Source organism: Hippoglossus hippoglossus, chromosome 1 (genome assembly GCF_009819705.1).
Source record: "Hippoglossus hippoglossus isolate fHipHip1 chromosome 1, fHipHip1.pri, whole genome shotgun sequence".
Taxonomy (NCBI): domain Eukaryota; kingdom Metazoa; phylum Chordata; class Actinopteri; order Pleuronectiformes; family Pleuronectidae; genus Hippoglossus; species Hippoglossus hippoglossus.
In genome coordinates, this window is record NC_047151.1 from 4,599,207 (window position 1) to 4,621,112 (window position 21,906).

General features: G+C 41.6%; 1 protein-coding gene across 3 annotated transcripts in view; it reads right to left on the reverse strand.

Moving 5' to 3' along the window:
- The window catches only part of LOC117762612 (axin-2-like), an 85,159-nt gene that overhangs the window by 37,137 nt on the left and 26,116 nt on the right, over positions 1 to 21,906 (reverse strand). For 2 of the 3 annotated variants that reach the window (XM_034587072.1, XM_034587065.1), the window contains exons 3-5: positions 15,917 to 16,098; positions 15,654 to 15,713; positions 8,640 to 8,755 (exon numbers count right to left, since the gene is read on the reverse strand). The gene's annotated coding sequence lies outside the window, so the exon portion shown is untranslated. The remainder of the gene's footprint in view (positions 1 to 8,639; positions 8,756 to 15,653; positions 15,714 to 15,916; positions 16,099 to 21,906) is intronic. The other variant, XM_034587082.1, reaches the window with a different exon arrangement.

Here is a 21,906-nt window from a genome sequence, read left to right on the forward strand (position 1 = left end):
GGTTCAGTTCAATTTGGATGTCTATTTTTAGAGTTGCTGAAATTGAAACTCTATTAAACTTGGCAAAACACATCTGGACAAGCTCCCCACATCTGTTTGACTGAGTATATATTTACCACCTCTCCTGCTTTAATAAAATATCAGTATTCCCACTGGAGTTTGCTTACCACCACAGCCAGCTCTCCCTATAAGCCAGCTGAGCTACTGCTTAGGGCCCCACAGCAACCAGAGGCTCCCCAAATTGACTGTTAATGTGCTAATGTTATGCTTGCTACTCACAATCTTGTATAATATGGTGACAAGCGAGGATCAGGACATTTGTTTGATCCAAAACTGCCATTGTGAGTGAACAGTGAAAACGTCTACAAATAATATCTCCAAAGGGCAGCAAAATAAAACATGCAATATTTACCAGGTGACGAAAGTAGGGCACTATAGGGCACTTTTAAAAAGTGAACAGATGTGGTTGTTGAAAAATGTCCGATCTAGAAATGTCAAAGAAAATGCAAAAGAATTCCTGGATCCGCACAAAGATTTATGAGCTCTTCCTTGACCCATACCGCATCCTTCCACCAAATTTAGAGGGAATCCGTTATAATGTTTTTTGTGCAATCTTGCTAAAAAACAAACAAACCAACCAATGCAGGTAAATTACCCAATCTGTATACAAAAACTGGTCAATCCACTGCGAGTCAGCTTTGTGATTAGAATTGTGATCCATTACAAGTGAACAATACAAACAGAGGAAGGAAAAATCAGCCGACTGGCTAACTGTGTTTTTCCTTTGTCATTGTCTAGAGACGGGCAAAGCCAGGGGTAACGCATAATTTAATTAAAAAGTGATCAAACTGAAAAGTCTGCGTATACCTTAGACAAAATTAGGGATTTTTCTTGGGTTTGAACACTCATGGAAACATTTTGGATAATCCAACTACTCAAATTTACAACATAGGTCAAGTCGTTTTTATACGTTTTACTTAAGAATTATTATATATCATCTCTTTAACTGGAGAAAGGTCTGGTAAAACAAAGACTCTCAGCAATCTTGCATGACACTGTCCTACCAAAACTAATGATCACGTTAGTCATTTCAGTAAATACCCCAAAACAACATGGTTTTGGGACTAGACTTATGTTTCTTGTCCATCCACCAGCGTGACTTTGTATTGACTCAGAACACTGGACTGGATTTGAGATCAATCTTTTGATTCCTGTTTCCTACCAGCAGTCAACTTTGGGTTGTTCTTTTCAACCGTGACCACAATCATTCTCTAACCATAACTAAATTGCTTATGTGTCTAAACCTAAATCAAACCATAACCATAGTGCTGTCAAATTTAGAAATGGTTTTATTTTTTGCATCATTGATTTTCCATGGCTTGGGAAGGCATGCCCTGCCAGGGCACAGAGTGTTTGGATCACAGAGTGCATGTGTCTGAGGAAGGCATCGATGAATTTTGTCATTTTATCTGGATGATATATTAACGGTCGGCACAGAGTCCTGTTTAACAGAATAATGACATCTATATGAGATATTTATACAGTCTTTTCTGTACAGTGTGTAGAGATAAGTTGATAAGACACCCAAAGACAGACAGTGTGGTGTGATCCCCTGGAGCCAATTGGAAATAATTCCTTCGTCAAAAAGTTTAGTAACCAACCAAATGAGTCAATAAAAGTCTATTTGAAAGAAGCGAAAGGGATGGGTACAAACCTACTACATCATTTATGTATTTCTCCAAATACACATCACATTTCTCTATCTATTAACTCTGTAAGAGTTGGTTCATTTGAAATCACTTAACATGTGCAATGCCTCAGAGGTCGCATACAAATAAAAGCAAAGATGCAACTAATCTGCTTTGCAAGTCTTCAGTCTTTCATGTCATTTTAATGAAACTGCTTCAGCTGTATAAGCTTTTCCCAAGTATGGAAACACTGCTCTTGTGTGTGTGTGCGGGTGTGTCTATGTGTGTGTGTGGGGGTACTTGCACAGATATCTTTGTGAGGACCATTTTGAGTCTACAACCTACAGAGTGAGGCCAGTCCTAACTTTCTGACCCACTTTTAATGGGCTGTTTCAGGGTCAAGGCTTTGTTTTATGGTTAGGGTTTGAATTAAGTTAGGGTAAGGGTTAGTGTTAGGCATTTAGTTTTGATGGTTAGGTTTGAGGGCTAGGGAATGAATTATGCCAATGAATATCCTCACTGTGATAGATGTACGAACATGTGTGTGTGTGTGTGTGTGGGAACATCAAAACACTTATAATTGTGGCTAATCCTGGACTAAGATTATTTCTAATGGGAAATCTTCAGTGAAGATGCAGAGACTGAACATCCAGCTGGGATTATTGAACTCTTTTATTCACAGCCTTATATCTCAGTGTGGATAATCACCCTCTCATGTCTTGGCTTACCAATGAAAAAAACCCAAAATATGATATATATATATATATTGTTTGAATACACGTTTTTGTGTGCTCTCCGAGCTGCGCAAACGCATGCACTTGTTTATTTACTGTAATGTGGCGATACTGAAACCTCGCTGGATTTGGCCTAATGTGAATTTGAGCTGTGGTCTTTTATTTTTTTGTGTTTTGGAAGGGAACATGAGGCCTAGGACGCCCATGTAGGTCAAAAACAAATCCTGCGCCTCAAGCTGGGAAGCCAGAAACTTCTTTGAGCATCTGAGGGAAAGGAGCAGGAGCACTGAGTTTCTTCCAGGTGCTGCTTTTTCACAGTGGTAATCCTGCCACGGCGTGACTGTGATTTTTACAGAAAATCTCTCCAAACACGGCCCAGATGGTGGGAGGTAGGAGCGCACACATACACAAAAAACACATTCATTCATAGACACACACGCACACACACACACACATACACACAACTGTATACAGACACAGACGTACACTTGTGCTTATAAAGTACAAAGCTCATGCGCACACACACACTAAAGGTGAGAACTGACTTGTTGCTCCTGGGTGGTCTCTGGGAAAAGATGAGGGCAGGCAGGAATAAAGCTTGTTGGTTACATCGAGGCACAAGTTATGCGACGGTTTTGTTACGTTCCTCTTTTAAACACAGTTGGAATTTCTGTGGCAAAATAAGAGCAATCTCTGAGTTGAGCTGCGATTACAGAGGCCATTCTTAATGACAATGAGTCAGGACTGAAGCTATACAAACCTCCTCTTCGCCTCTATTTCTGCCCTCATCCGCTCTGTTTGTGGAGGAGTTACATGTGTCCTGATGCAGGAGACACCTCTGCTTTGTAGTGGTGTTGGTCAGGCATGAAGATCCTGACAGTGGTTGGCATGTGGAGGATGTGGATATGGAGGACGTTTGAAATGAAGAGATAAAAGAGTTAATCTCCTGCCGTTCCTAAACCGATTCCCTTCATAGCTCCCTATTTATGTACAAGGAAAGAAAGAAAGAAAAAAAACCTTGCTCCATCTCTCTCAGCCTTTCTCCATCTCTCTTTCCCTCTCTCTCTCTCTGTGTTTCATGTGGTTACTGGAACAACAATGTACATTCTGAGTGCTGGGTCTTTGATGTTGTTGTATTCACCGAGCCGTCTTAAACCGGAGGAGAAAAAGACGCAGGAGAGATTCTGTGGTGTGCTTTTGCGCTCTCTCTCTCTCTCTCCCTCTCTGGCAAGGCATCTGACATCTCCCGGCAAAAGACAAATTCGGTTTCGCCTGTTAAGTCATCAGTCTAAGCTGTTCAAGATTTTTTTTTCTTTCTTGCTCTTTCTCTCTCTCTCTCGCTCTCTCTCTCTCGATGCCGCTCTCTCTCTCTCTCTCTCTCTCTGTTTGCTTCATTTCCGTGGATGCGGTGTTGTGAAGGCCGCTTACACGCTTTTCAAACAATAACAGTCCCCCCCCTCTCCCTTACACACCCCCACCGCAAGTTTCCTCTCTGCCAGAACCCTACACATGCCAGCACATCCTTTAGAGAGCCTTGAACCGACAACAAACGCTAAGCATTTTCACCGCCGAGAGAAAAGAGTGGCCCATCCTGCAAGCCCCTGTGTAATTAAACTAGATCTAATACTGTTATATGTTGCTCTTAGTGAGGAAGAGCGTTTCGGGGGCCCCTCTTTCTCACAGCAGTGAATGGCTGTTTCCAGGTCAGCACAATGCCCTGCACACAGAGGAGTAACGGTGTTGGAAAAAGACAGTGCAGGTTTTTGAGACCAGGAATTGGCAAGATACAGTTCATCCAAATAATATACCTAACTAAATTACTACAAAATACAGCAGCCACGACATGTATCAAAATAAACTACTGCATTTAAAAAATAATAAACAATACTTATCCAAATGAGCATGCAATCAAATTTCAAACCATATATCCACTAAGTTACACAGTTAGGCCCAATCTCATTTTACCCAAGGCAAGGCATTCTGGGTACCCCTTCGTTCGAAGTGAGGGTTGGAAATATCTCCGTTTGGAGGGGTTCTATAAAGCCCCACGCCTTGGCCCTACAACAAATGCCAGTGGTGGATGGGATAACAACCTGTTGTTTCATGACTGCAGCACAACGTTGTTAATGATAATAAGGCACCAAACACATGTGCATTTACTAAGTTAAACCATCTCGTGGCATTATAACATGATAATGTTGTACAACAACTCTGAAATGCTTTATAGATTTTTTACCTTACATATCCAATGAAAATTTAACATTGGCTGAAATTTTCTGAAACTCAATGTTCAGGTCTTTACAAGCATGCGCAAATTACTGAGTAGAGACCAATCAGAGGCTGAATGCGTCGATTTTTTTAAATTTTTCATTACGTAGACGTCTCACAGAAAGTACTTTACAGCATTTCTAAAATACAAAACACTATTTTGTTTATTTATTTATTTTGATACAAAATATGAATCCATTTTCATCAAACCTATCAAATATACATTACTATTTTGGATCTCAAACACATATACAATCGCTATGACGAGCTCCGGAGTGTTGAATAGATATTACTCAAACAGTCAACAGACCAATTGTTGGGGACTACCTTCATCTGCAGATTTGCTGTTAGTGAGTATTCAAGACAACTGGAGAGTGTTTGTGAGACTAACTCAAAAAGAATAAATGTGAAGGTCACATCAGCCAATCCAACAATGTGAAACATTTAGATGTTTGTAAGTATATAACCTTGTTAAGAGGACGAATTCACTGTATATTTGTATGGATTTGTTGGCAATAATAAAAGTATTGACTATTGCCAGACCGATCATGTCAGTAATCTGATTATTCCAGACTTAAAGCCGTAACCTGATTTCTCTAACATCATGAAATCCAGACTTGCTTCCTCGAATAGGTTTATGGTTTAATAGTACCCTCATGGTGAGCCAACTCTTTCCTCGATCATACAGTATCACTGTGTAGTCCAGAGTCAAAGATTCATGTCATGATGTTAATTGTTCTTGACAGTGTTTTACCACCAGGACCTTTTCCATCTCACTGCTACATTTAAGAGAGAGTCTGGAGTGTTTGAAAACCAACATCCTTACAGTGCCTCTCTCCATCACCTCAGCAGAAACACAACACATGTCAATCCATGTCCGCTGCGGTAGTCCGCTCACCATCCGTTCACCTCCAACCTGGCGTTGTTGCTCAGACTTGAAGGCGGGAGGAGAACATGAAAGAGACAATCAAACAACGTGGCATCAGAGCTGTCACTGGTGCCTGCAGAATGCAAAGTGTTATCAGAAGTAGAGCTGAACCTGATCCTCTGGTGCTCTGTCCTTCCCACAGGCAAAGTTATCCTTTCAACTTGCGGTGGCTTTCAGTTACACACAAACAAAAAAATAACGCTGCTGTTGTCAACTTCAGAGATGGCTGGGTGGTTGAATATTCAGATACATGAGAGTACTGCTAATGGTGTGATATCTGATATCTGCTGGAAGTAAAGCTGCTTAGGAAAAAGAAACACAGAACCTAATCCTGATAAAATGATCTGTATGATTTTGTGTTTGTACTTTTAGCATGGGTCTTGATAATTTCACGTTGCAGCAGTGTAGAAGCATCCAAATATGGTAGCACTTCTATATGACAATCCACTGAGCTTAAGTTGCTCACAGTGCAGTAGGCCTATAGCCCCTTCAAAACGCTTGACACAGTGGAGCTATTGTCACAGTAAAGGGGAGGTGTGAGGATGTGCAGATACAATCCCCAGAAGCCTCAAATACCCCAATGTCGGTGCAGATGAAAGGGCCCCACCAAGCCAAATCACTTTATCAGCCCAAACAGCCTCCCTTATTGTGGAATGCCTCTCAGACGTTGGGTGCTGAAATGTCACACCACTAATTGAGAGTCACAACAAGCCTACTTGTTTGGCCGGCTCCTCCGGTTGTGTACAGCTACTGTAATCACCACAATAATTTGGCTCCCCAAAACATCAAATGGTGGCGTGGAAGCTGCAGGAATTTGCATTGCACCCTTTGATCTAGGAAATTTAAACAAAGCTCTCTCTCACTCTGAGCAGCGTGAAGGTTACAATGTCCTGCCCCCTCCCCACATACAAACCCCCTCACCCCACCCGTGTCTGCTTGTCACTCCCTCTTCTGTCTAAACCACCTCCATTCTTGTAATTATTTTGGTGACAAAAGCAACAGAGCGATAAAAATCAGCCAATAAAGATAAATAATAAGTAAGGGTTGACCTCAGGGCTTGTTTATCTATTACACACAAATGGAGACAGACATCTGTTTGGTGACATACCAACAACAGTCTGATGACAGTGGTTTATATTTCACAGGAGTTCTTTGAGTTAACATGACTATCTGACCATCAAGATCAATTAAGATGTATCTTGTTTCTGGGGTGGGCAAAGTTGGACTTGATCATAATCGCAACATAACTATTTAACAAAACTTCTACAGCCACATTAGAGAATCCTGCTGTTCGTCATAGATTCTTTATACATTTTTTGGGGTTTAACTGGATATGATAAGTGGATTTTTTCTGGAAACAGAGACATATATTATGTTGCAATGACCACTATTAGGAGGAGGATCAACAGATAGTGTCAACGTGGATTTGGTTACTATTTATTTACTTTCTCTTTAAGCACGTACGTTTACAATGTTCAACATCTTGGTTTAGCATTAGCACACTTTCAACCCACTCTTTGGTATAAAATGAGTCCACTACATGAATCATTGGTGAAGATATCTGTGACAGTGAAGCTGCTTTCAGACATGCACTGAACTCCAGATATTCTCCTGAAATTATCCGCAGAGGCTGTATATGAGAATGCAAATCTCCCAGTCAGTTGCAGTGGACATTCTTCGCATTTTATCCTACCTGCCCCATAGTAAAACCTCTTTATAATGTCAGAGTAAGCTCATGTGAGAAAACAGCAGGAGAATATCTGGAGGATTCACTGCCAACGAGTGGGTGTGTTCATGACTTTTTAACATGCAAAAAGAATACAAATATCTCAGGATGAAAAAGGGGTGCCATACATTTAGAAGACACAGACGACGATGTCAACTTGGAAAGACTCGAGAGATTCAAGATATTTTGAAAACATGTGATCTCGGCAGCGGAAATGATACGTTATGTCATGCCTCCTGCATGCTGCACCATCCTTCAACTGCTCCGGAGATGTTTGTGTTGTTGTGATTGTGTCTGTGAGGAGAATCTCCTGCTGCGTTCTTCATATGTGAAAGGCAAACCCCTGATGCCATTGTTTGAACATTTACGGAGTTCATGTATGAAAACAGCTCAAGGCAGCTGCATACCCAGACCCAGGGTGAGTCTGAGAAACAAATGAAATACAATATAATTTTTGTTTGGTGTCTAGTGTCGGCAAAAAACATTGCCTGTTTTTATTGTAGTAAGCACGCATTAGCTCAGAGGGATATCTTGGCTTGTTTACAACATTACGTGAATGTTGCTGTCACTTTGAACGCATTGCAAACCCCATTCAAAAATCTGGCAGTTCAAGAAATTGTTGTTTTATAGACTACATGAAAAAAGGAACACCAAGATTCTTAGTTGGGTACAGTTAGCATGGACGTGGCCTCGGTGGTGAGCACGACTTCTGATTTACACTCCAAAACAAGCAAACACAGCTACAGTAGGCCAATCAAACAGACAGATAAAATACATTACCTCATCTGTATTGCTTATCTGCATCTCAACTAGCTTAACCCGCCAAGGAGGAACACTTGACGCTGATTTCACATCAGTGTCTGCAAGCGACCTTATTCGCTCCTCCTCTTCCTCTGTTGCCCGCTCACTAAGATCTGTGTGCTAACTCAGCCATGCGTACTGATGTCTAATCAACAGCAATTAACCCTGGCCTCATTCACGAGCTGTGGAGCTGTGGAGCTGTGAGATAAAGAAAACATCATTGTGATTTTTACATTTATTTTCACACACTGCTTTTGTCACTTAGACACTTCCCTCATGGCTGAGTGACAATGGAATGGAATCGAACGGCTCCAGGAAAGTGAACCCTGGATATTGCTGTGGCTGCTGGGTCACCGAATGTGAGGCTGTCATGTGAGGAATCAGAGAGCGAACAAAGTGGGAGGCTGGTCTAATTTTCAGAGTGAATTTTGTGTAGCGTTAAGGTGTTGTGTACACATGAGGATAGCAGCCAGTGCTGCTGATGTGTGACAGACCTTGTTTTGGGTGTTTAAATTCCATTTCTCATTCCTCATCGCTGAGATAATGGAGTTCTTGGCCAAATCCTTCTGCTGCATCTTGCTCCAATCTCACTGTCAGACTGCAGAATGACCTAGAAAACAAACAGGCACAGGACACATCCACACAGTGTTACGGCCTTCACTTTGAGACAAAGGTATTTTGCATACCAGAGCCAGCAGGCAGATCTCAGATGGAGTTTAGGAAACCACCTTGTAATCTTGATCAAAAGCACGATTCATGTGTCAGTCAATCTCCTGTGTGAGAAGTGAACAGGCTGGTTGGAGCCTTGAATGTAAAAATAGCATGGGAGATAGAGGACACCCCTGCTCTACCCCCACAACTGACCTTTTGCCCTACGAACAATAATGTCTACATCAAATACTCTGAATTATCTATTTAAATGCCTGGAAACAATCTTTGGACAGTGACACATCAATCAAATGTTCCCCAAACCGGGGGTGGTTGTTTATATAAATGCTGTGCATCTTGGGGAGAGATCTCAGCAATGTTACAGCTCTTTTTTCTGTGGGGAGATGGCAGAGAATAGAAAAGAAGGAAGTTCATAGAAAAACTTAAAATTCTCTTTTCTTCTGCTTTTTCTTTTCTTTTCTTTTTTCAAATCCCAGCGTGAATGTGTCGGCGAGCTCGTGGTATGCACCAAGATGAAAAGTAGAGGCCATCCCTTTGAAATCCTCCTCAAGTCAAAATTACCATTTCATTTCAACTCCAGCCAGGAAACGGAGAGCGGGGCCACTGCTAACTGCTTTGGGCATATCGTTATTTATTGTGTGTAAACTTTGGAGGAACATTGTTGCCTGGGAAAATGTGTTGTGTGGGTGGTGGAAGTGAGCAGTTGGAGCAACCACAAAGGGAGAGATCAGGCCTATTTTCTCTGTAGGAGTAACACATAAAAGTGAAAATAATGCCCATTATTACAGAAAAACAACATCAGACTTCTTGGCTCATAATTTTCTAACAGGCAAGAAGTTACCACTGAAGCTAAACAAGCAACCAGTTGACCCTATTTAGGTAACTGTGTTATCATTTTTTATCTCTTTTAATTAGTAAGCTCTCTGTGTTAAGTGTTAAGTGGGCCATTATCTAAGCTGGAACTTGCTGCTTTTTCCATCGTGGTCACATTAAGTCTGTCATGGCGTTTTATTTAGTTGGCTTTATTTACCTGTACGCGGCAGGGGTTTGCATCAACTGGACTATATACGACCTCTTTACAGACACTGTCATACGTTGGTTAAATATTTTAAAAGCAACAAGGAATCAAACCACAAAGTGCATGTCCTTAGGCTACATCCGCTACTGGATGTAGACAACTCTGCTACTGGCGTCAATACTACGTCTTGGTCTTACAGTTTTGGAGCAGCTAAAACTGCGAAGTTTGAAAAAGGCTGCTGGCCTCATTTTAGCTTGAAAATTGGGAGCTGCATTTTAGTCTTAACAGGCAGATCTGAGATGTTTGGAAACGACCTCCTTCCAGAAAAAAACAACTGACATTAGCTTCGGCTACCAGTGCAGAACGCAATATTGATAATAAACAGCGAGTTAAATTCTGCACTTTACAATGAGACAACTGTTTATGTAAGTAGGAAACAAGCTTTTATTTGACAAATCTGCAATTGTTGTGTCCAGCGGGACTTGCCTGCCTTGCTGTTTACACAAAGCCATTTTCAGACATGACCTGCGGATAAAGTCCAGGTAATTGTGTCTGGACTTTACCCACAGTTTCCTTTTCACACAACGCAGCAGGAGGTTCTCTGCACAGACATGTTCACATGAGCAACAATTCGTATGCATTATTCAGGCGAGAGGTGGATTAGCTGGGTGCAGCACACAGGAAGTAACGTCAGAGTGAACTCAGCGGCTGCTTATGGCCTTCGTCACCACCAGAGGGCCCCCAAGAGCCCTTGAAATGGCCGACAAGAAAGATAGATTTTTTTTAATGATTTATTAGGATATATTAAGTCAATATATCCTAATATATCATAATAAAATTCTATCTTTCATGTGGGGCATTTCAAGGGCTCTTGGAAACAAGGTTACGTAAAACTAGCTGTGACAGCGGACCATGACTCACGTTCATCATCCATGCATGCGCACTGTAACGATACATAGTTACACACTGTGCAACCACAGTCGGTTATTCTGTGTAAGTTTTAGACACAAGCTCTGTGGTAACTGTGTGCAGCCGCTTAGCAGCACCTGCCGATAGTTTGCAGGTGATGGTAAAAACCATAGAAGCATAAAGGCTGGCATTGGTATAAGCAACACAGCTGCAACAATGAAATTGACAATGGGTGTATTAGATTTACAGTGTGTGAATGATCAAGCATTGGCAACGGTCAATAGTATTGGTGGCACTGAGGCGGTGAGGGCCCCAAATCAAATTATAATTAGGGCCCCGTAAAGGCAAGTTCCGGCTCTGAGTAACGTATTAACACTGCTACAGAGATCACATGTCGGCTCTCATCACCCTGTAGATATCTTCGTCAGTGTCTTATATGTGTATGACAGCGCTTTTTCACCGGGAGATTTTTTTCCATTTTTGCATCTGTTTTGTGTTAGAAGCGTCATTAACTCCCGACTTGCTCGCCGTGTTCTCACATCGAATTCTCCCGACTTTCTGCAGACTTTGTATTAGGGGGCCAGGCGGAGAAAGTCTGCAGATAATCCGGATCCTACAATCCTAAATAATCTGATCACTGAAAGCTGTTTTTGTTTTTCTAACATTTTGATCATTTTCTTCAGGGAAAACTTTTGTGATAAATTTTGAGTGTCATTAAACTACTGCCTCTATTCTCCATATTGAACCCTATTTCAGGGTGCAGAATTACCGTTTAGCTCGAGTAGTCTGGTCACAGGTCTATATTTGATGATGGCTTCATACTAAAACTGTAGCCATAAACGCCAGTATTGAGGTGAGACAGCTCACGCTGCTACTGTCAGGACATATAATGAATTTTGTTAAGGCTATGTGATTGACATACTTTCAGAGTTTCAGTTTGGGAATGGGTGGCAGCTGATAGAGAAGCAGACTGAAGGCTTTGGATGGAAAATATGTCACGTTTTTATGCTTATAATTTCTGAGAAAATTATAAACACTCACTGCACAGAGTCTCTTTTCATGATCCTGTGCGACTGATCAGTTTTACTGATTAAATCCTTTACTGACACAGTTTGTCTGCACTGACACTGTTTACACTGCAGTTAATCATTATTTGTTGCATTTTAAAAGAAGTGAATAAGTGTCAACCATGTTATCATGAATAGAATATATGAATGAGCACACCACTGTTCTTAACTTGTGGCAAAGGTTACATTTTAAAATGCTAACTTTGTGCTAATTATTTAATGTTTTTGGATACTTCTCTATACTACTCGGTGTATAGCCTCATTTAGCATTATAACTGCTACTACCTGCTGTTTCTCAACAGAATATGTAACATCCATCAATTAATTATCTATATTGCATATCCTTTAGGGGTTGCAGAAGTGGAGCAAATCCCACCTGACATTGGGTAAAAGGCAGGGTACACCCTGATCGGAGTCTGCGACGTGACGTCAGCAAGCCTCTCTAATGGTGTCTTTGAAGAGTTCACACATAGCGATCGGTGACTGCCGATCGGGTGCCAATCGGGGGCAGTCAGCAACTTGCAAAACTCCTGAAGTAGGCTTCAGCAGGATGTCATTGGACAGTGGGAGGAAGCCTGAGTACCTGAGAAAACCCATGTGCACACAGGGTTAGAAACCAGAAACTTAGGCCCATCCCATTTCACCCCTTGGCCCTACTCTACCCTAGTGGTTGAAATCTTCCCCTACAGCCCTTCATGAAGCTGTTACATCATCATTAGTCGTCGCGAAAAACCCAACTTGTCATCTGTAGTAATCGATGTAAACAGACGCGACAAAAAGTGTTGCGGGGATGTCATTGTAATAACATTGTTGATATCTTAAATAAACCAATGCTATTGTTTGCAGTTACTAAAGTGACAAACCTATAATAATAACATCTGTGCTAATGCAGGTGATTCAATGACATTTGAAATATTTGAAAAAGCTTGGATGCTCTGCATTATTTTACGTATGAATCAAAAGCACACAGCTTCACTTTGCTAGCAGGGGTCTGTAGACAACCCTGCTAGGATGCTTTGTTATTGGAGGAGCAGTTTAGTTCAGTAACATCGCTGCTATACGCGGGTTCAATCAAGTAAATCGTAAAATTATGTGAAAATACGGGATTATCATGCCAAAAAAGAGGGTCTCTCTCCCAGCTCTCCATTGATTCGCAAGGCATTCTGGGAAATTCTTTTACCTATTGGTTTTAAGTCTGGGTCTGAAAAATCTCGAGGGCTGTACAGCTGTTCGTGGAGGTGTCACACTGGACAAACATTTCAGTGTAGGTTGACATCTGTCATTAATGTATGTGTACAATGTATGTATGTATCAACACAGAGCAAGAGGTCAATGTAAACTCAAGACATTTGTTCAACACACATTATTACCTCCAAAAGTGAACACAGTTCACATCAATAAGAATATGATCCACATCACCATTCATACTCCACAGGTTGTGTTTTTCTTTACATGTGTAATTGCAGTTATCATAGCGAGTCAGTAGAATTAAATGGCCCATATTTTACACCTTTCTGGGATTTAATTTGAGGTATTGGTCCCCCTAAGATGATATATCAGTGGTTTAAAGTCGAAAAAACTGCTGCAATGTGTATTTCCATGTCCTCTCTTCTGCCTCTCTCTGGAGCTGCAGACAGAACAGGCTGCCTCTTTAATTATTTATGAGCCCCTCCTCTGATTGGCAGACTGCACTTTGAGTGACAAGCGACCAGGCCCCTCACCGGTCTCATTCTGGCGAATTGACGATCTCTCTGGTAAACACAGCTGAAAGTCACATTGTTATGTTTGGATAACGCTATAGAAGACCAGTCACATATTCACAGTCGGTTACAGCAGGATGTTTCTGAACGGTAAGTTACACCATCCTCGGAGTCTTTGGTAAAATGAGCCGAGCACACCGACATGGCACGTCAGAAGAAATAAAGCGTAACCGCTGGTCTCAAACAGTAACGTTCTTAGGAGGAATGTGCACAGACACATTCTCTTCCTTGCATCCCTCCACGCTGCAGTGTTTCTTCAGTGTTGTCTGTTGTGGTTAGCCTGTGGTAGCTAACAAGCTGCTAGCTCAGCAACAAGTCTGCTTGGTGTCGCGTTTGGTGTGGAGGGGAGGAGGGGTGGTGGTGCTGGTGGTGGGGAGCGGGGGGTGATGGGTTCAGGCTGGGTGGGGCTGAGAGAAGAGTGTGAATCCATGATGACATCATACGGACAGGAAGTACGAAACGCGACGTTTCAATAACATATTTCTTCGAATGGACTGAGTGAAAAAGTCCGCGGAGTGACTGTTTTCATACTTTGAGGGTCACTACTGACCCCCTTCAAGTAATTACAGATAGTAAAAGCCCAGAAAATGTATTTTACACAATATAGGCCCTTTAAGTCATTAAAACTGAGATTTTTACAAACACATTCCAAAGTGCAGATTTAAACTCTGTGTATCCATTGGTACCTGTAAAATGTAGTGTTTGGGAAACTATGACATCACAGTTTATTTTGCGAATGCATGCCCAATGTGGCTTTGTGTGATGAGCATGTGCCAGAAACTACAATGGCAGCTATATACCGGTTTCTCTACGATCTTCTCTGGTATTTGACAAATCATTGATGTAAACTATTAGTTAAAGCCCAGAAAATGTATTTTTCACAATATGGGCCCTTTAAGAATACGAGGAGCAGGGTGTGGACAGAGCCCGGTTGAATCATGACCAGCAGGGAACCAGCTGAAGTTTGTTGACTGTGTTCCCGTTTAACAAAAGAGTACATCTAATCTTAAACATATGGCCGACGCCGGAGATGCATGCATGACAGCATGCAGCGTGTGGAAAAATACTGCTGTTGTCTTTTTTTTTCTTTCTTAGGAAAATTTACATCTGCTCATTCACATCCTGTTTTCAGACATTTGTACGATCCCTTAGAAATTATTAAAAATTTGTATCTCACTTTTGATCACATGTTAAAAACAGAGTTTGTTACAGAAAGCAACAAAATGCAGCCTAGTTGGTTGATTCCCTTAACGACCATGTAGGGGGAATACTGGTCTGCCCCAACAGTGGGTCCAAAGACTCATAAAGCTTTATGTCTGTATAGTAAATTATCTGTATTTATATGGCGCTTTTCTAGTCTTCCTTCTCAAAGCGCTTGACAGAACAGTTTTTGCCATTCACCCCTTCACACACACACACACAGACACACACACACACACACACATTCAAACAGTCTAGTTATGTGCAGCACTTAATCACTCATCAATCACATACTGTCGGCATGTGGAATGGGGGGAGACTGAAATTGAACCGCAGACCCCCTGATCAGTGGACCAACCTCTCAACCTCCTGAGCCACAGCCAGTGTGTCTATTCATATACCAATACACTGTTATTGTAATTGATGAAAACTGTGGTGGAAATAGTCATTGTTCTGACAGAGAGAGGATGTTTGTGACGTACTCTGTGAACAAAGACGGTCCTCACTGTGGTATTTACACATCACTTGTCACAGTTTTACTGAAGTGAGTCATAAAAAGGTCTGTAATTCAACCATCCCACTCCGACTCAGTAACATCATCTTGGCTGTCCTCAGAAAAATTCTGCAAACGTGTCAGTTGAAGGAGTTGAAAAGCAAGCTGGGTGTTGCATATATATTTGGACTACAGGGGCTTGTTCATTTGTTTTATCTATCCCACTTTTTGTGTCCTCCACCTCAATTTATTTGTATTGGCCTCTGCCTCATCAGACTTGGCTGCAGCACTTATATATTTAAACAAGGTCTGTTGAGGGTGTTCGACTAAACTCCGGTCAGGTCCGCTCAAACATTTAAACACCGCTCTGTCCGTAGGGGCAAGATGTTTACCTCAGCTGGTTCTGATCCCGCTGCACAGGCTGCCGGTCTGGTCTGTCTTAGATCTGCACTCTGGAACAGCAAAGGGCATGGAGAGTCAGAGAAGACGAGTGTGCAATAGGTGCACAAAGAATCAAAGACAAGGCAGTTGCAGGAAGTAAACAAACTGACTGAGCGAGACACAAGTGCAAGGAAAAGACAGATGGAAAGGAGTCTGTCGCATAAAACTAGATCATCTTACAGGAAGCACACGCTCTGATACTTAAGCCACTGACCTCTCTTATGCAGGAGTGGGGGGCGGAGGCGACGAGGGCTCTGCAGGCCCCATCTGCATGGCTTGTCCCCGGCTCTGTGGCCATGTGCAGCACCTGGCCCCACGCCAGCGCCCAACGTCCCTTTGTGTTGGCCAGAGTGGCCGGTTGGGGTCTGTCTTTGATCCCAGGCCAACTATTCATCTCTAAAGGAAGAGGAAGAGCAAAAAAAAAGAAAAGAAGAGAGAGCGAGAGAGAGAGAGAGAGAGAGAGAGAAAGATAAACAGAATAAAGGGGGGGAGGGGGGGTGGAGAAAAGAAAGTCAACCTCTGCTGCCAATTATTGGAAAAACATCAAGGTCCTTTTCTGTGTGTGAAGAGAAAGAAGAGAAAAGAGGGAAGGGAAGGTGGAGGATAGTTGTTTGATGGCCTCGTCCAGTGTTAGTTGGAGGATAGTGCGGAGTTGAGGCAGAGGTTGACCCACAGGAGGTGATTACAGGTGGAGAGAGGTATTTGTCTGCCTGCTAACACTCTCGTTTTTTTGGTGTTTTCTTTTTTCTTCCTCTATGCCCTTTTTTATCTTTGCCTTTTTCACTATCTCTCACAGACTCCTTTTTTTCTTTCCGTTGTTGTTGCCATCCTTATCTGTGCCTTTGTCACCGTGTGCCGTTGAACCAGTTCACAAAAACAAACAAAGGTCATTTCTTTGTCTCTGTTGAGGGTTTTCTGTCTCTGTCAGTCGGTCTGTCAGATTCTCCCTCTCTCGTCTTGAACCCCTACTTCACACACACACACACACACACACACACACACACACACACACACATAAAGCACATATACTACACACACATTAACCGCGTCACCAAAGCAGGAAGCAACTGTGAACGACAGCCTGTGTACAGACGAAGCATGTCAGACAAATGATGAGGATGTCATGACAACAAACAGAGGAGAGGATTACAGTGTTGTCAGTAAGCAAGACACATTTTTAAGCCTGTGAGGAGCAGAAATAATCACATAAATGATGCAGGTTACACTTCCACAGTCGCTCTAACTCGGCCTAAAAGGCTCAAGGCTCCTTCTTTTATTCCTTTTTTTATTGAGGCAAGGGTTTGGCTCTATGTACAAATTCTTTTTCAGAACAAATTCTGCTTCACATCATGACCCAAAGCACTTTTACTCATTATTACTAGTTTTCACTAGGCTGTCCAAAATAAATCAACAGGGTATGGGTTCTGTGTTATTTATTCTACACTAGTCTCATCACCACCTTTGAACCTTTTTAAAGTGTTGTCATATTCAGACATTATGTAGTAACACAGGGCTTAATGGATCATTTTAATGTATTAGAATATAAGGGTCTTCATTTAAAAAATGTTTACATCCACATGAACTTTGTTTTGCAAAATATCACAAAGAAATTAAATAAAAACGACAACAAACGCTCCAACAAGCAAGCTGGGCCAACGGGTGGTGAAAAAAAGTTTGCATCAATGATCCGTCAAATACCAGAGAAGATCGTAGAGAAACCGGTATATAGCTGCCATTGTAGTTTCTGGCACATGCTCATCACACAAAGCCACATTGGGCATGCATTCGCAAAATAAACTGTGATGTCATAGTTTCCTAAACACTAAATTTTACAGGTACACATGGATACACAGATTTTTTTTAAAATCTGCACTTTGGAATGTGTTTGTAAAAATCTCAGTTTTAATGACTTAAAGGGCCGATATTGTGTAAAATACATTTTCTGGGCTTTTACTATCTGTAATGACTTGAAGAGGGTCAGTAGGAACCCTCAAAGTATGAAAACAGTCACTCATTCTAAGAAATATGTTATTGAAACGTCGCGTTTCATACTTCCACCCCCATATGAGTCATATGGGTTCGCACTCGTCTCTCAGCCCCACCCAGCCGGTACCAGTCCAGCCTCTGAACCCACCACCCCCTAACCCTAACCCTATATCATCTTAGGGGTACCAATACCTCAAATTAAATCCCAGAAAGGTGTAAAATATGGGTCCTCTAAAACCCTGTTTGCAAGTGGAAGAGATGCCGCAAAGAAATGTATTTTTGCGAAATATCAGCACAAGTGTGAGAAGGATATTAATCTCTATATTCTGGTGCCTGTTTGTATGTGTTTAACAGTTGAATTAAAACTGGAGTCTTATTTATGTACTTCTGGTCAGCATATTAATTTGCCATGATAATATTGTATTCACAAAAGAAATTGCTGGGATCTGAAAATATGTCTTTGTAGACAAACCAACGGTTTAGAGATTATCTGAACTATAGCACCACAGATACTGGATCTTTGACGCATCTCTATATCAATATATCAGCTGATCTTTATTTTTTTTAAATAAAAGTATACTATTGAGAACAATCTATCAAATGAGGATTCATTGAACAGGAACTTTGGGGACACATTGTTAACTACACCTACACACCCTTGAGTAATGCTGGGTGCCGTCAAAAACAGGCTTCCAGCCAGAGGTGGCAGCAAAACACAGTTTTTTGTATCCTGTGTTATTCTGTTTATTCATTTTTAAGAATTGTGTCAAAATAAATATTGGACATCTTATGAGGCCTTATTCACTGATAACTATTTATAATTCTAATAATACTAGTACTAGTTGGTCATTTCAGGTGACCAATTTATCTTCTGATCCAAACGTGTAAAGATGGCTGACTTCCCAAAAGGTGAAGCCATAATACATCACACGCCCCCTAGTGGCTGGCAGCGCTTGTGAGCAAGAAACAGCAAAACTAAATTGAAGTACACATCAGTGAATTTCCCCAAAGATGTAGTTCTTATCACACTGATGTAATTTATGTTGAAGTGTTAATTTTATGTCTGGTTTTATTTGGTATACAAAGGCAGATGTATCGATGGGACCCTGATACGTTTTGTTTGTTGCTGTGTTTCCAGATCTCATCAGTAAGCTTTGTGAGTACACTCAATGTTCATGTTTCCCTCAAAGCTTTGAGATAACTTTAATGGTATTTAATTCAGGTAAATAAAGGGAGGCCGGAAAAGACAAATTTCAAGTGTCCCACCCCAGTTTGTACATGTTCTCTGACTTACATCACACATCACTGTGCAGCTGGACAGTTACTTTTACATCAAGCTTGTAGTCAGGTGTTTGGTATTAGGGGCCTAAACACTGTTCATATGCATCACTTGCCTCCTCTCCTCTGCCTTCGTCCTTGTGGACAAAGAACCAGAACAGACAATAGCACATGCATTGATCACCAAGGACGAGTTTCTATCGCTCTCTCCCTCCCTCGGCCTCTCCCTCTCCCTCTGTCTGTCTGTAATTTTCCTTTCATGGCTGTTTTTCCTGCTGTCTCCAGAGACCTTCTCAGTCGACAAGAGAAAACACAAACTAAACATTAAAACGCCCTGCAGCCCTTTCAACACTTGTCATTTGTCCTTTGTACAAATCATGGCGAGAGTTGCTATAGAGACTTCTCTTTTTTTCAAATTATTATTATTTTTTAAACAGTTTTTGCTTCATTAATTTTGCTGGTGAGATGGAGAGAAACACAGGAAAACACAGTCAGAGAAAAAAACCACAGTCAATTATAAGTCAGGAGGAACGATCAAAAACGAGTCGTTTAAAAATCCAATTTGCCACGGGGGTGTAAGATGAGAGCTGAGTGAAGGACAGTCAGTGTGCTGGATGTGGACATATGTGTGGACAATATGAAGCTTTTTTTCTGAGAGAAGACAGATGAAAGGGGTGAGAGTTTACTTAGACCACAGTTCAGTCATGATGTACGATAATTATAATAATAATAATTATTATTATTTTTATTATAATTATTTATAATCATTATTATTCTGTAATTAGGCTGTGGGTATTTTCTGTGCTGTATTTTTCTTTCTGTGTTTTTGACATGTGAGTTTATTTCCCGTGTCATGCTTCTGCACCTCCTCTTTATTGTTTAAGTGCACGCACTGTGTGAGTGTGTTCATTAGAATCCCAGTACCTGCGCCCAGCCATGGGCGTTTAATTCAGCGAGCAGGCAGGGGCATTATCACACACTACCATCACTAATCCCCATGGAATGAAACACCGACACTTTGATGTCTGCCAAAGAACACTGCTGTAGTATTGGGAGGCGAGACCGTGCATCACGTAGAAACCGTAATTAACAATCTATGGCTGGACTGGAGCCAGGCAGAGCGGCGGAGGTGCTAGGAGGGTGGGAGAAAGGAGAGAGAGACACTGGTGATATGAAGCCAGAGGCTCTATGGTAAAGCTTGAAAGAAGGTGATATATATATATATATATATATATATATATATATATATATATATATATATATGTGTGTGTGTGTGTGTGTGTCAGAGTGCGTATAGATGTACATATATTGGGGTCGAAGTAGCTGGAAGGCAAACCATCAGTCCCTACCACTGTGGAAGTGTTTCTTCAGTGATCAATGCTCACACGATACACACATCCTGTAGCAGCAGCGCTGTTGTCTCAGTAACAACCTGCCCGCAGCTCAAAGAACACAGGACGCTGGGTAGAACACAAACCCCTGGACTTTTTGTGCTTGACGAGGACGCAGGATGAAAAATTCAGGCCCTCCAATGCCAACTGGAGCTTAGAAATGTCCCTCATAGACACACACACACACACACACACACACACACACACACACACACACACACACACACACACACACACAAAGCTTGATTCTCAATGCCACCTACACACATTCTGGTGAGAAAATGATATCAGTGCATGCCAGTGTTCATCACAACACATGAGTGCGCTTGTGAATCTCATGCGCGCACACACACACACACACACTATAATACATATACCTCGTGTAAGAGGATAAAACACCAAAAAACCAAAGACTTTCATCAAAGCAAGTGAGAGAGGATGTCAGAGATTTTTTCTAAAGATGAAAGCAGGGGATATTCTCTCATTTCAGCTCATGTCTTCTTCTTCCTCTGTCTCTCTCTTTCAAAATCCTTGAAGTATCATCCATGTCTCTGTGAAGAAGGGAGGGAGAGAGTAAGCAGGAGGGGGGGGGGCAAAAGTTATTTACATCCCACGCTGTGTTATGTGGTCTGTCACTTCTCATTTTCTCCCAGGGCTGTCCAACTGGAAGACTTCAGTCAACTTTCTCCAAGCCTGTATTTGCTGAGGTAATTACAAAGTGACAGCTTCAAATCCTCTGTTGCACCCCCCCCCTTAAAAACATTCACACACACACACACACACATGCAGTAGTGTCTCCAGAGGACATTACAATGACTTACATTATTATCCTTGAGACTTGCTCCAACCTTAACCATAATTACTATACTTGGCTAACCCTAACCCTAACCCCCCATCTCACCTTAACCTAAACCTAACCTGAAAACATTTCTTCATCTTTAATGATTTACATTATGGGGACTTGTCCTCACAAGGAAGACAAGTCTCCATAATGTGACTGCGTAAACACATTTTAGTCCCCACAACATGATAAATACACACACACACACACACACACACACACACTAAGGGAATATGGCTCTGTGGCCTTTCAGATACTGAGCTTAGTTTGGTAAAACCTGAGATGCACATCTCTCATTTCATTCCGTCAACAGCAAACACAACTGCATACATGACCTTTAAATGTTCCCCTCTACACTCATCAGAATACCAAGAAAGTTTCCAATGATTAATGATCCTGATAATTATAAATAATGTCGGGGGAAACTGGGTTGAAGTAAAGGTTTTTTTTTCTTCTTTTTTCTGGCTATCTGCAGTCCTCACAAAACACATACGTGGGAGGCAAACATACACACTCACACATGCACACACAAACACGTCCACCTTCCATATCCACTTGGAGGTGATTGTAAGAACATCTTTGATCTATTTTTTCCTTTCTTCTTCAAGGAGATGCATTGCCTGTACACGTAATCCATGACAGGCATAATGTGATTTGGTAGTATCTCTAAATGGCAGAGAAAACCGGCTGACAGAAATTAATAAGTTA